We start from the raw sequence: 13368 nt of genomic DNA, 5'->3' as shown, positions 1-13368 counted from the left end.
TTGGTTTACAGGGACACATGCCTGGGATGCGCAAAGAGCTGGTTTTCTGTTCACAGAAGCTTTCAATCTCTGAAACGTTGTTGCCACAAAATTGGTTGTGTTCAAATCTGTTTATGTTGGCTAAGCAATATGGAAGCTTAAGATTGACAAAGACAATTTCTATAATGCAAAAAATGCTTGACATATTTGCACAATTATCTGTCAAGTTTGACACACAATCTACTTTTTCCAGACAACCCGAATATCAAGGGGTTAAGTTTGTTCTGGATGCAGTTACAGTCACAGCTTTCAAGCCAGCAGCTGTCGATGTATTGAGATTCTGTCCTCTCCATGTTATCTGACCTGCTGCCTGTGAACATCCTGCACATAGAACCTTTGTGAGTTTGTGAGACGTGTGTAGGCTTTTTGTAAATACCTACTTTCAGAGACGGTTTAAGGGAACGCTGGTCTGTCTAGACGTTTGTCCGCCTGTCAGATTGTGTGGCATATAAAACCTCAAAACATATTTCTTATTGTGTTATGCAACTCTCCAAACATGTTAATCCGCATGTGGACTTGTACTGTTGTGTATTTTATATCAGCTTCTTTTTGCATTAGTGGAATTGGAGATAAAAAACGTTTTTTTTCATGTCATGTTCATATTACTTTGCCGTAAATATTTAATAATTAAGGAATATATCTCGGACCAACTATCTATAAATTCAAATCAAAGAAGCTTAAGCACCATATGTCAGTTTTGTTCTTTTGCATTGCTTTCCTAAGTAACAAAATCAGAATAATGGACTGACATTAACAGTAACATACCTTATTTCAGATCCCAATCGATGTAATTAAACCGGCAAATCAAAAAGACAGCCTGGTACAGCACTTGTCATTAGATTGACGCCATGCATGCCTTTGAAGATCATTTATACATACAATTTAAGCATGATAGACAATAAGTGCCTGCGTTGGCTTCTTAAAAGACTCGCAGGCCTGAGCATTTACGATGGAATTCCTCATCTTGAAATATTGGGAAGGCAGGAAAACACCTGTCACTGTTAAGACAAAAATGAGGGAATGACAAAGCACAATAAGACCAGCTAAGTCCTGTGATCAGCCAAGTCCTGTGACCAGACACGTCTTGTGGCCAGTCAAGTCCTGTGATCAGACAAGTCATGTGGCCAGACACGTCTTGTGATCCGAAAAGTCCTGTGACCAGACACGTCTTGTGGCCAGCCAAGTCCTGTGGCCAGACACGTCTTGTGGCCAGCCAAGTCCTGTGATCAGACAAGTCCTGTGATCAGACAAGTCATGTGATAAGCCAAGTCTTGTGATCTGTCATGTCTTGTGATCAGTCAAGTCCTGTTACAAGCCAAGTCCTGTGACCAGCCAAGTCTTGTGACCAGCCAAGTCTTTTGATCAGCCAAGCCCTGTGATCAGCCAGGTATTGTGGCCAGCCAAGTCTTTTGATCAGCCAAGTCATGTGGCCAGCGAAGTCTTGTGGTCAGCCAAGTCATGCGATCAGCCAAGTCTTATAATCAGTCAAGTCTTGTGGCCAACCAGGTCATGTGATCATCCAAGTCATGCAATCAGCCAAGTCATATAACCAGCCAAGTCTTGCTCCCAGCCATGTCCTGTGATCAACCAAGTCTTGTGATAAGCCAAGTCCTGTGACCAGCCAAGTCATGTGATCAGCAAAGTTGTATGATCAGCCAGGTCCTGTGACCAGCCAAGTCCTGTTACCAGCCAAGTCCTGTGATCAACCAAATCTTGTGATCAGTCAAGTCCTGTGACCAGCCAAGTCAGGTGATCAGCAAAGTTGTATGATCAGCCAGGTCCTGTGACCAGCCAAGTCCTGTTACCAGCCAAGTCCTGTGACCAGCGAAGTCAAGTGACCAGTCAAGTCCTGTGATCAGCCAAGTCTTAGGATCAGCTTAGTTCTGTGGCCAGCCAAGTCATGTGACCAGCCAAGTGTTTTTACCAGCCATGTCCTATGACCAGCAACTTTGTCTCGTGTGTACAGTCTGATTGTATGGGAAGAAATATCTACATTTCATATTGTATTGGTATAATGATACTGACAGTAACTTGATGATTAAGTATTTTGTTATATATTGGTCAATAGGCCAATATGATAAGGGGTAACTTAGTTACAGCACTTATGTAAAGTATTATTTCCAGAACAAAATAATGCAGTATTAAAATTCTGTCTGTATTCAGAAACTGAATCTATATAGCTTTATCCTGATTATCGTAAACATACAGACAAAATGATTGTACAATTATTTTTTAAACATTGATTGTAAGGCTTCACAGAGTTGTTTAAATAATGCTGATTCCTTGTACAATATTTAACTTATTTATTGGCTTAACAAGACATGTTTATTTTCAATTTGTACCTATAAAATAGCAATATGTTTTAGGTAAAAGAATTTATCAGAACGGTTCATAATTGTGATGTTTCTATTTTGATATGTCTGTAATTCTGACTGCATACGTTTCGCATCAGTAAGCTCTAAGACAGTATTTAATCAAGAATCTCATGTAGTGCTGTAATAGTAAAAGGTCAAAATAATTGATTTATTCAAACTATGTTAACCTTCTGTTAATTGTCAATTTGTCTATTGACAACATATACTTTGTTTAATATTAAAAATATTTCAGCGCGTTATAAAAACTGTGTGAATTTATAATATTGGGATAATTAATGCACACGCCTCGGCGGACAGATGCGAAGTTTCGCGGCGAAATGCGACTTGCCGCCGCATACTGACGCGGCTTCAACGACTGACGCGGCATCGACTCGTTTCGCCTTGCCGCCGCGGATCGCGAAATACGTTTGTTCCGCTTTGGCTGTACTGTAGCATTCAAAGTGCTTTATTCATGATATATTTGTATGTACATGTACACATATTTACGACCAGCTTTTCGTCTAATGTAACAGATTTATATGGTAACATATAAACGTATTTTTTCATTTGTATGTAGATCAACCGCAAAGCTTATGTTTTTTGTGTGTACATTATTCATAAAATGTTGCCATTTCAAACAGGTAAATTCACTGTTTTCATTTATTTGTACAAAATATTTGCATAATATACCAAAATGTACATGTCAGGCAATAAAGAAAAAGAATTGCATTGAATGAATTCGCATATTAAACTGTATAGTTAACAAGGACATGCAGACTTTTTCATTTATTTTTAGCAATAGAAACACCTTGTTTAATGTCATGATGTTCAGTTCAGAATCAAGCAACTACTATCTAGAAATTTGGAAATCAGTTAAGAACGATTCAAGGGAGAGCACTATGATATACTAAAAACAAATTGTCTCTCTTGTTATGGGATAATTGCACATTTCAACGAAATAAGTACATTCATACATTCTTTCAAATTAATCCACACTATAAACTAAATACTATAAACATTGAATTATCACTTAAGAAATATGACTTGCATAATTGTTTATTTTTGTGTCATACCTAAGTCATCAGTATGGTATTTATTAAAATACATTATATTTTAATGGCCAAAATTGGCCATAACAGTGCTAAAAGTTTGGTATTATGACTATTATAAGTGCATGTTCTCACACAATGTCACATTGTATATTTTAACACTGATGCAATACGTGTTAATATATTATATTTGACTTATTCACTTGCTGTTGTTGTGACAGGTGTCCAGTTTTGAATTATAGCTGTTAATTGATTGCGACATTTTTCCAATTTTGAATGATTGCTTTTAGTTGATTGTTTATAAGTTTTGTTAAAGCTTTTTTAATGTTGACCGCTCCATATTAGATATCATTGAAGTGCATTCACTGCGGCAAGTTTCCGTAAAACTCCTAACTCAGCTGATGTCTTAAGACTGGATTCCATACAAATTTGGTTATCTATACAATGTATTCAACATGTTTTTCATTTGACATGTCGGTTCTGTTGGTGAACAATTGAACACAGCTTTTTATTGGACAAAGTTGGGTCATATTTCAAAATTTATGATACATGTTTCAATTTTTTATTTCAAACAGAAATATATTTTGTTTATTTGTTTGCATATTTAGCTAGAATAAAATTGTTATTATATAAACATCCTATGTATAAGTACTGTAATTAATTGGTAAAAGTAGATTTAAGGTTCAACATCATGTCTTAATTTGTTTGTTTATCCCAAATTAATATTTTGCAAAAGTAAAACTTGGTTGAATTAAGAAAACTTTATAGAAAGTACCACCAGGTATCAATCAATCAATCATTGACTGTGTACTACTTATGACAGGGCTCGAATTTAACTTTTTTATCTACTTGCAAAACATTGCGAGCAGCTTTAATACCAACTTGCAAAATCAGAAACATTCTCGCAAATTTTGCAGGAAACATAAAAAAGTTTGGACATCAATTTAGTACTATTAAAACAAAATAAAAAGTACTTAGCATACACATTTTATTTCTGCAATAATACAAAGATATCAGTTCCTTGGACCATAAGGGTATTGTTTTCAAATATAAGTGTGTCATGTTCACTCAGAAAACAAAGTTTAAGTGTCAGTTTGGATATTTTTAATGGGCTTTCAATTATTAAAAAAATCAGCTAAGATATCTTGTGTTGAATGCGACGTCACCAAAATACATCTCAACGGTTTACTTTGCTTAATCTTTCGTATTGTTATTTCCGTTTGTAGGCAAAAAGAAACTAGTTATTTTTCGCTTCGACGCCATGTCTGATCAAGTTCAATAAACACATGTGAATAGTCAACTGTTTCACATTCTTTGTACCAATACCATACACGTATCTGTACTACAAGTATACCAGTCTACATACAAGGTGCCCCCTTCCGCATACAGGTATTCGGACGTTCTATAAATTGACCTACGGTTTAGCGTTCACGACATCGAGCAAATTTCATTTTAGCATTATTTCTCGTTTTTTTCCACTATTTCTTTACTCGCAAAAAAACACTAGTGGCTTAAAACTTGACTCGCATTCGGTATTTTTCACTCGCATTTTGCGAGTGTGCGAGTGTTAATTTCTAGCCCTGTTATGATCAGGGACTTAATCAATAATTGCCTATGCACATTTGTAATGTTTATGTTATTGAATTGAATAATTTATGTAGTTTTGTGCACATTTATTGTTGTTGTTTTTTTAAGACATAGCACCTGTTGAATAATATAGTATCATACTTATCATATTTTGTGTGTCAACCATTGCAGCGTTGGTCTGTTAAGGGTTACAATCATGTTAATGTATGTGATTTGCGGATCCATTTGTTGTTGTTTCACTCCGTATAATGTATATATTAATTTATAGAGCAGAAATATTGTTTTACGGTGAAAATGTTTTGTTTTAGAAAATAAACAAATGTATGTTAATTGTTTCCTCACTCCTATATAACTTTCCCTTTGGGTGGTGGCATATTGTGTTTGGTCTGTCTCTCCGTTTGTTCGTTATTCCCCCGTCATACTTTGGTCAGACTCGGATACCTCCATAACCTTAATAACTATTGTGACAGATCTTCACATGGTGGATGTTTTTCATGCAGATATTAAAGGGGCCTTTTCACAGATTTTGGCATTTTTTAACTTATTCATTAAATGCTTTATATTGATAAATGTAAACATTGGATCGTAAAAGCTCCAGTAAAAAATCAAGAATAATATTTAAAAAAGGAAAAGAACATTGCCCGGAGCAGGTTTCGAACCAGTGACCACTGGAGTCCAGCCAGAGTCCTGAAGTAAAAACGCTTTAGCCTACTGAGCTATTCCGCCGAGTATACATACTAGACGTATTTTATACCTTATATAAGCAATCTTCGTAGTTTCACAAAATTTAACGACAAAAACAGAACTCTCCAAATTATTCAATCGTTTCGCGTTGCAACGCTTTATAATTTTTAGGTTTTAAAATCGTCAAAAGATGCATATAATGGCTATATTAGACCATGGTAAATATTCAGTATTACTGTTTTATCACAAATATCATAACTAAAACGAAAATGTGTGAATCTGAAACAACTTTTTTCAATTTTGTCAATTTACCAAAGCGTGAAAAGATCCCTTTAACATGTCTACGGTAATACGGATGTGACATGGTCATGATATTATGTATGTCGTTCCAAAGATTAAAAAGGTAGTGGGAACGAGATAACTTACTCATGAGAACGAAAAAGCTTACTCTTGTGAATGAGAAAGTAATTAGAATAAACGAAATACTTAATCATGGGAACAAGTCACTATGCAATGGGAACGACATACATAAAAACGTACACGTACATCTGTGGGAACGTACATTTCACGCGGTGATTGGTCTTTTATATAAATAAAAAGCCCACTCCTATTGATAGTAGGTGAAGTATGTCCGGGAAAACGTATTTAAGACGTAATTATATTTTGTATAAGACCTGTGATTCAAAATGTATTTAATTCACTAAATTCAATGTGGCACTTGAGGATTATTAAAGGCAAATGTTGACCACTATCTGAAACTGTATTGCCTGCAATATTCCCAGGCTTAATGAATGTGAATGTTTTCGTTCTGAAAATATGTTTTCGTTCTTAAAGCTAACATCTAGTACACATTTATATGATTTTTCTTTTTTGTATCAAAGATATGTGTATGTCATATCTTCAAAGGGAGGGATTCATATTGATTTAGTCTGTCATTCTGATCAAATGTAAAGTATAATTGATGAAATGACACATATATATTCATCAGCGTAAAAACTTACATTAATCATGTATATATTCTGTTGTTTAAATGATATTTTAGCCCAATCGACGTCGTTAAATGGATCAACAGTATGAATCACTGTTTTTACTTTTGGTCAAAAAGAGATGTACATTATGCACCAAAATAATTTCTTAATCTTTGAACAAACAATTAAAAACAATGCTTTGTTATCTGCTTTTGGACCATGTGGACAAGAATGCCGACCACTTGATAGCAAAATATTGGAAAAACGTGTGGCAAGTAACTGTAAGTATAAGGCTACAAAGTACAAAACCGGCATACATGTTTCGTAACAGGCTAGAACAAACATGAGAGACGCATTAGCATCTTTTTTTAAAATAGTACAAAACCGGCATACATGTTTCGTAACAGGTTAGAATGAAAATGAGAGACGCATTAGCATCTGTTTTGAAATACTTTGCTAGAAAGAGTTAGTAGGTGATCGGTGACGTCGTCATGAAGACTTTCTGGCCAAGACTGCAAACCTACACTTAAATATGTATTCACATGCGAAATATATTACTATTTGTGTTTCACTACTTCTTATCTAACAAACAACCAATATAGTATTGCATAATTACACTAAAGAATACTTAACAGTATGCATTTGTATATGACTATACTATGCATTTTTTAACTTAATTTCCTCGTACATCTGAATGACTTACGTAAACTTATTAATATATAATGAACGTTTGTACGGAAATGTTTTACTTATTCGAAGTTCATCGTGAAATGCCATAAATGCAACATATTAACTAAAACCCGTAAATATACATAAAACGGCAATCTGAAGAAGAGAAATTATGACTGTTGTTTTTGTATATGCTAATTTATGCTAAACCAAGGAAGCTAATAATGTACCCTTCCTACAATAAAACAATCAAAATAAAATAGTATGCATTTAACTTTCTTAATACGCTTCACAGACATTAAACAAAGTGATTATGGTTTTGCAGGAAAATGTTTGGTTATATTAACCATCTATTCAAAGAACAATATCTTTATTTCGCACACAATGCGTATAAGTAGAATAATGATTTTATACGAACAACAGTTGCGGATATAAAAAAGGTGGTTATAACAGTATTGTTATTACAAATGGGGAAAAGTGTTAAATTGATTTCTTTTGTGAGGAACCTTTTATTTTGTTCATGTTTATTTGCTAAACCTATGTTGCATTACCACGGACTGCCGTGCGGTATAATCTTTACAACAAAGGCAATACATGTACTCGATGAGTTCAACGTTTCAACCAATACGTGACCAAATCTAACTAGCCGGAGAACCGCCATGAACAACATTATGGGAATTTCTTATTCGGAACTGGGTTTAGACTAATTTATTAATAATTGAAATGTATAACAAATACAAGTTTCCTTAATCCAATGATGATATGTACTGTCATTTAAACTATAGGAATTTAACAACTTTTGTAAATATGTGTATGTCCGTGTAACACAAGGTAATATACTTAAAATTAAAAATGTGTTTGTACATAGAGCTTTGATGAATTCCTAATAATGTATATAAAATGTTAATACATAGTACTTAAATTAATGAGGAACTATGATGGCAATGTTGTCATTTTTTTGGGGGGCCATACAATAACCGAAAAGCACCGAATAGCACCGAAAAGCACTCAATTTCTCTCTATATATATGCAATATATCGTTTTTAGTGTGTGTTGACGAGTTTAATTAGTAATAAATGGTTATATGATTGTATGTTTATACTACATTGTGCCCAAAATGGTAAATATCGGCAATTACCGACCGAAAAGCACTTCATGTGAAGACCGAAAAGCACTCAATTTCTCGCTATATATATGAATATTTGCGTTTCTATTGTGTGTAAACGGATTAAATTAGTTATAAATGGTTATATTTCATGCATATTTATACTACATTGGGTTCATTATGAGGTATTAATGCCCAAAATTGGATAAATATCGGCAATATACCGACCGAAAAGCACTTCATGTGAAGACCGAAAAGCACTCAATTTCTCGCTATATATATAATATTTGCGTTCCTATTGTGTGTAAACGGTTTAAATTAGTTATAAAATGTTATATTTCCTGCATATTTATACTACCTTGTGTTTATTATGAGGTATTAATGCCCAAAATTGGATTAATATCGGCAATATACCGACCGAAAAGCACTTCATGTGAAGACCGAAAAGCACTCAATTTCTCGCTATATCTATAATATTTGCGTTCCTATTGTGTGTAAACGGTTTAAATTAGTTATAAATGGTCATATTTCATGCATATTTATACTACCTTGTGTTTATAATGAGGTATTAATGCCCAAAATTGGATAAATATCGGCAATATACCGACCGAAAAGCACTTCATGTGAAGACCGAAAAGCACTCAATTTCTCGCTAAATATATGAATTTTTGCGTTTCTATTGTGTGTAAACGGATTAAATTAGTTATAAATGGTTATATTTCATGCATATTTATACTACCTTGGGTTTATTATGAGGTATTAATGCCCAAAATTGGATAAATATCGGCAATATACCGACCGAAAAGCACTTCATGTGAAGACCGAAAAGCACTCAATTTCTCGCTATATATATATAATATTTGCGTTCCTATTGTGTGTAAACGGTTTAAATTAGTTATAAATGGTCATATTTCATGCATATTTATACTACCTTGTGTTTATAATGAGGTATTAATGCCCAAAATTGGATAAATATCGGTAATATACCGACCGAAAAGCACTTCATGTGAAGACCGAAAAGCACTCAATTTCTCGCTATATATGAATTTTTGCGTTTCTATTGTGTGTAAACGGATTAAATTAGTTATAAATGGTTATATTTCATGCATATTTATACTACATTGGGTTTATTATGAGGTATTAATGCGCAAAATAGGATAAATATCGGCAATATACCGACCGAAAAGCACTTCATGTGAAGACCGAAAAGCACTCAATTTCTCGCTATATATATATAATATTTGCGTTCCTATTGTGTGTGAACGGTTTAAATTAGTTATAAATGGTTATATTTCATGCATATTTATACTACCTTGGGTTTATTATGAGGTATTAATGCCCAAAATTGGATAAAAATCGGCAATATACCGACCGAAAAGCACTTCATGTGAAGACCGAAAAGCACTCCCGCGACAGCAGAGAATCACCGAAAAGCACTCAAGTTCTCTATATATACATGCAAGTTTACTATAAGGGCCGATTTTAATGAATTGAAAAGATGTACATATTTATTTAGTCAATAATGACTTCATTAAATAAAAAGTTTAAATATAAAGCTCATTACTATTTTTGGTGGCCACCGAAAAGCACTCCCGCGACAGCACAGAATCACCGAAAAGCACTCAAGTTCTCTATATATAAACGAAACTAAGCTATAAGTGCCGTTTATAATAGATTGAAAAGATGTACATATTTATTTAGTCAATAATGACTTTATATATGAGGCGCGTTATGAGAAAAGTGGGCTTAATGCATGTGCGTAAAGTGTCGTCACTGATTAGCCTGTGCAGTCCGCACTGCTAATCAGGGACGACACTTTTCACCCAAACGTGATTTTTAGTGAGGAGTGACTTCCTTGAAACTAAAAATACCATAAAAGCGGAAAGTGTCGTCCCTGATTAGCATGTGCGGACTGCGTAGGCTAATCTGGGATGACATATTACGAACATGCATTAAGCCCCTTTTTCTTCCCAGAACACGACTCATATATACATGAGGTAGTTTGCCAACATAATGAATATGTTGCCCAGCTCTTGCCACGTGGAGGCCACCTCTTGTAAGAGCCAAATTTTGAAAAAAAGGCCGAAATATTCCCAATTATTTATGCAAGAAATAAAAAAAAATAACCGGAAATAGTCCCATTTGTATAAACAAGAAATTAAATATTTGCAGCTGTTTGTAATGAAATAAAACTGCACAGCTTAAGATAAGCTTGGCTGTCAATGATTATGTTACCCTCAATTTCAAATCAGATTATGATTATAGAAAGTAATGATATGTAAAAAAAAAAAAGGACATACACCGGCATATGGGACGCAATGTGTATATAAATATATGGTACATACTAACAAAGACCTATAGATTACATATCTATAGGTCTTTGATACTAACTAATAAGTGGTACATAACATAAAAACATAGAATAAAAAATTGACAAACTATACATACAACTATGTTACATATACATATGCAAAGAAGGTAGTAAAGTTAGAATAAAAGATAGATTAAACAAAATAAAAAAAGATACAACTATGTTACATATGCAAAGAAGGTAGAAAAGTTATAAAATTCAAGATCATGATTATAATAACAAATGTGAACAATGATAAAAAACCAGGTATGATTATCATTAAGATTAGTAAAGAAATCTATAAGACGGGGCATTTAAATCGTGTTTCATTTATTTTCAGAAATTAATATCAACGGAATGCACAGGTAAACTATCAGTGAGTTTTAATTACAACACAACTGATCGAAGGTGTTAATACTGTTATCTTATCAGCGGGGTGTTAATTAAATAGCATCCGATTGAAGGCGATAATCTGAATACACGCAGCGCGCAATCTGATTACCCGTTGCGCACACGCGTCAATATGATAGAAATGCTTTTGCTTCATGTATCATACCTGGTTTTGTCAAGTGAATAAACATTCATAACATAAAGCATTACAATTATCATAAAAAATAGTACATATATACAAGTATATGAATGCTTTATCAATGTAACACTTCTTATTTCTATGTACAACTGCTAATATTTAAAATGATATTTTTTATTGTTTTCTTTTTCTATTTTTTTGGAATTACGAGAATATAATATATTCAAATTGTATATATACAGATGTCGTTGATCAGTTCCTCGCCGATGTTTACATTTGACAATCACGACAGCTATAATAGTTAGCAATGCTTTGTATTTTATTTTCTAGGTCAATTCTTTATTGTCAGTTGAATTTATTTCAGCTAATATGTACATGTCTGGTTTCGATTTTGTGAGGGCTATACTGTAGCCTGATGATCACAATGTGATATCGTATTTCTCACAGAATGGTAGTCAGTAAATGAGTCATACATTGTTTGTATTTTATTTTCGTCATGATCACTAGGTGAATGCGTACTTGTCATTTGAATTTATGTCAGCTGTTCATTTGGGAGCCGTACCCCGGGAAACAACGGCATGCGCAAGTATGCGCAAGTATCAGTGTCGACTACAAAGACTCATATGTAGTGTCAAACGCTAAATTCCATTACAATTTTGTTTATGTAATATTGGTGATATATGTATTTTTTTTTCGGCGTAAGCTGCATAAGCCAGCTTTTCACCTTAGCCTGACCTTTGTAAGTGTCCAATAAAATTCCAATAAATTTTCCCGCGGCTAGGTACGAATGAATACACTTCATTTATTCCATTGGCTGATTTGAGTATACCACCAGAACATTGGAAACATATCCGCGTCTTTGTAACACTGTTTTACTGTATGAAACAATTTTATCTCGAATGAAAAGGCTTAATAGATAGAACAGTTTTACACTCAATTCTCGACATCAATACAGTTTGTGCGTACACCTTTTATTTTCAGAGTATTACCAGCGCAAGAGCGTTTATACTTAAAAGGCTATGTTCTCATATTTAGTACTTACTTCCTTATTCCTGTCAACATGTTAACATGTAAAAGTATAAAGAGCAATGGAAGCGAGGCCTCACTTTAAAGCATTGCATTTCAACCCGCGAGGTATATCGGGTCAATTCGCGGACATTCAGAGTTTATATACAGGTCATCACCGGAGTTGGCGGCCAGTAAAATAATCGTTATATAATAAAGACGCTATCCGTGAACTAGGTGACCTCGAATTTTCTTTAGACCAGAAATATGTTAAATGAAGATATTCAGCAATATAATTATGGTATGTAAATAATAGATTCTTAATGTGTTTTCAACAATACAATGATACATATTATTGTTGATAAATTTAACAATAATTATTCGTCCATATTGCCTAATGTACTAAAGTGATATTATGAGCATGTAACAGTTTATAGGTGTCTATCGCAACCGTTGATTATTTTTGATGTTTCTACTTCATATACACTTATATTAATTAATGCAGCATCATCATACTAAAACAATATACCAGAAAGAGAAAAATAATGCATTTGAATATCAACCGTACTTTCGTTTGACAACTGATCATGCGTTTACGAGTTGAACCTAAATTTAGTTTTAGTGCAGATTTGTTTATACGACACAAAGACACGAAATTGTTTTACGGATCATTTCAGCTTACAGGACTGGGTGGGTCACGTAAGAATATCGAATATAAAATATATTTTTATAAACAACTGGTAGCAAGGTGAGTTGCAGATAATTAATCAGTAACCACATTTTAACTAACTATTTTGACCTGTTAATTCTTTTCAGCTCAATTCAACAGTGCAAAATGCCCATAATATCACTTTAAGCATTAGCACGATGATAATTGATACTGTTAATAATCGAATCAAATAGCAATGCCCGACAAACCACTAAAACAGGTTTGTTCGAAGAACGCGCCTATAAATACGGATACTTCTCGTGTGGCCGGTTGACTCATATGTTTAAATTTCACTTCCATTCTTCTTTTGGTTTTCTGTT

At 33.8% G+C, this 13368-nt stretch overlaps 1 protein-coding gene across 1 annotated transcript in view; it reads left to right on the top strand.

Moving 5' to 3' along the window:
- Positions 1 to 13368, top strand: part of LOC127863184 (uncharacterized) — a 352983-nt gene that overhangs the window by 218740 nt on the left and 120875 nt on the right. The gene's annotated exons all lie outside the window — the stretch shown is intronic.

The sequence above is a fragment of the Dreissena polymorpha genome, unplaced genomic scaffold (genome assembly GCF_020536995.1).
Source record: "Dreissena polymorpha isolate Duluth1 unplaced genomic scaffold, UMN_Dpol_1.0 chrUn002, whole genome shotgun sequence".
Classification (NCBI taxonomy): domain Eukaryota; kingdom Metazoa; phylum Mollusca; class Bivalvia; order Myida; family Dreissenidae; genus Dreissena; species Dreissena polymorpha.
Note: the sequence above shows the minus strand (reverse complement) of the source record. Positions and strands in the feature narration are given on the sequence as shown.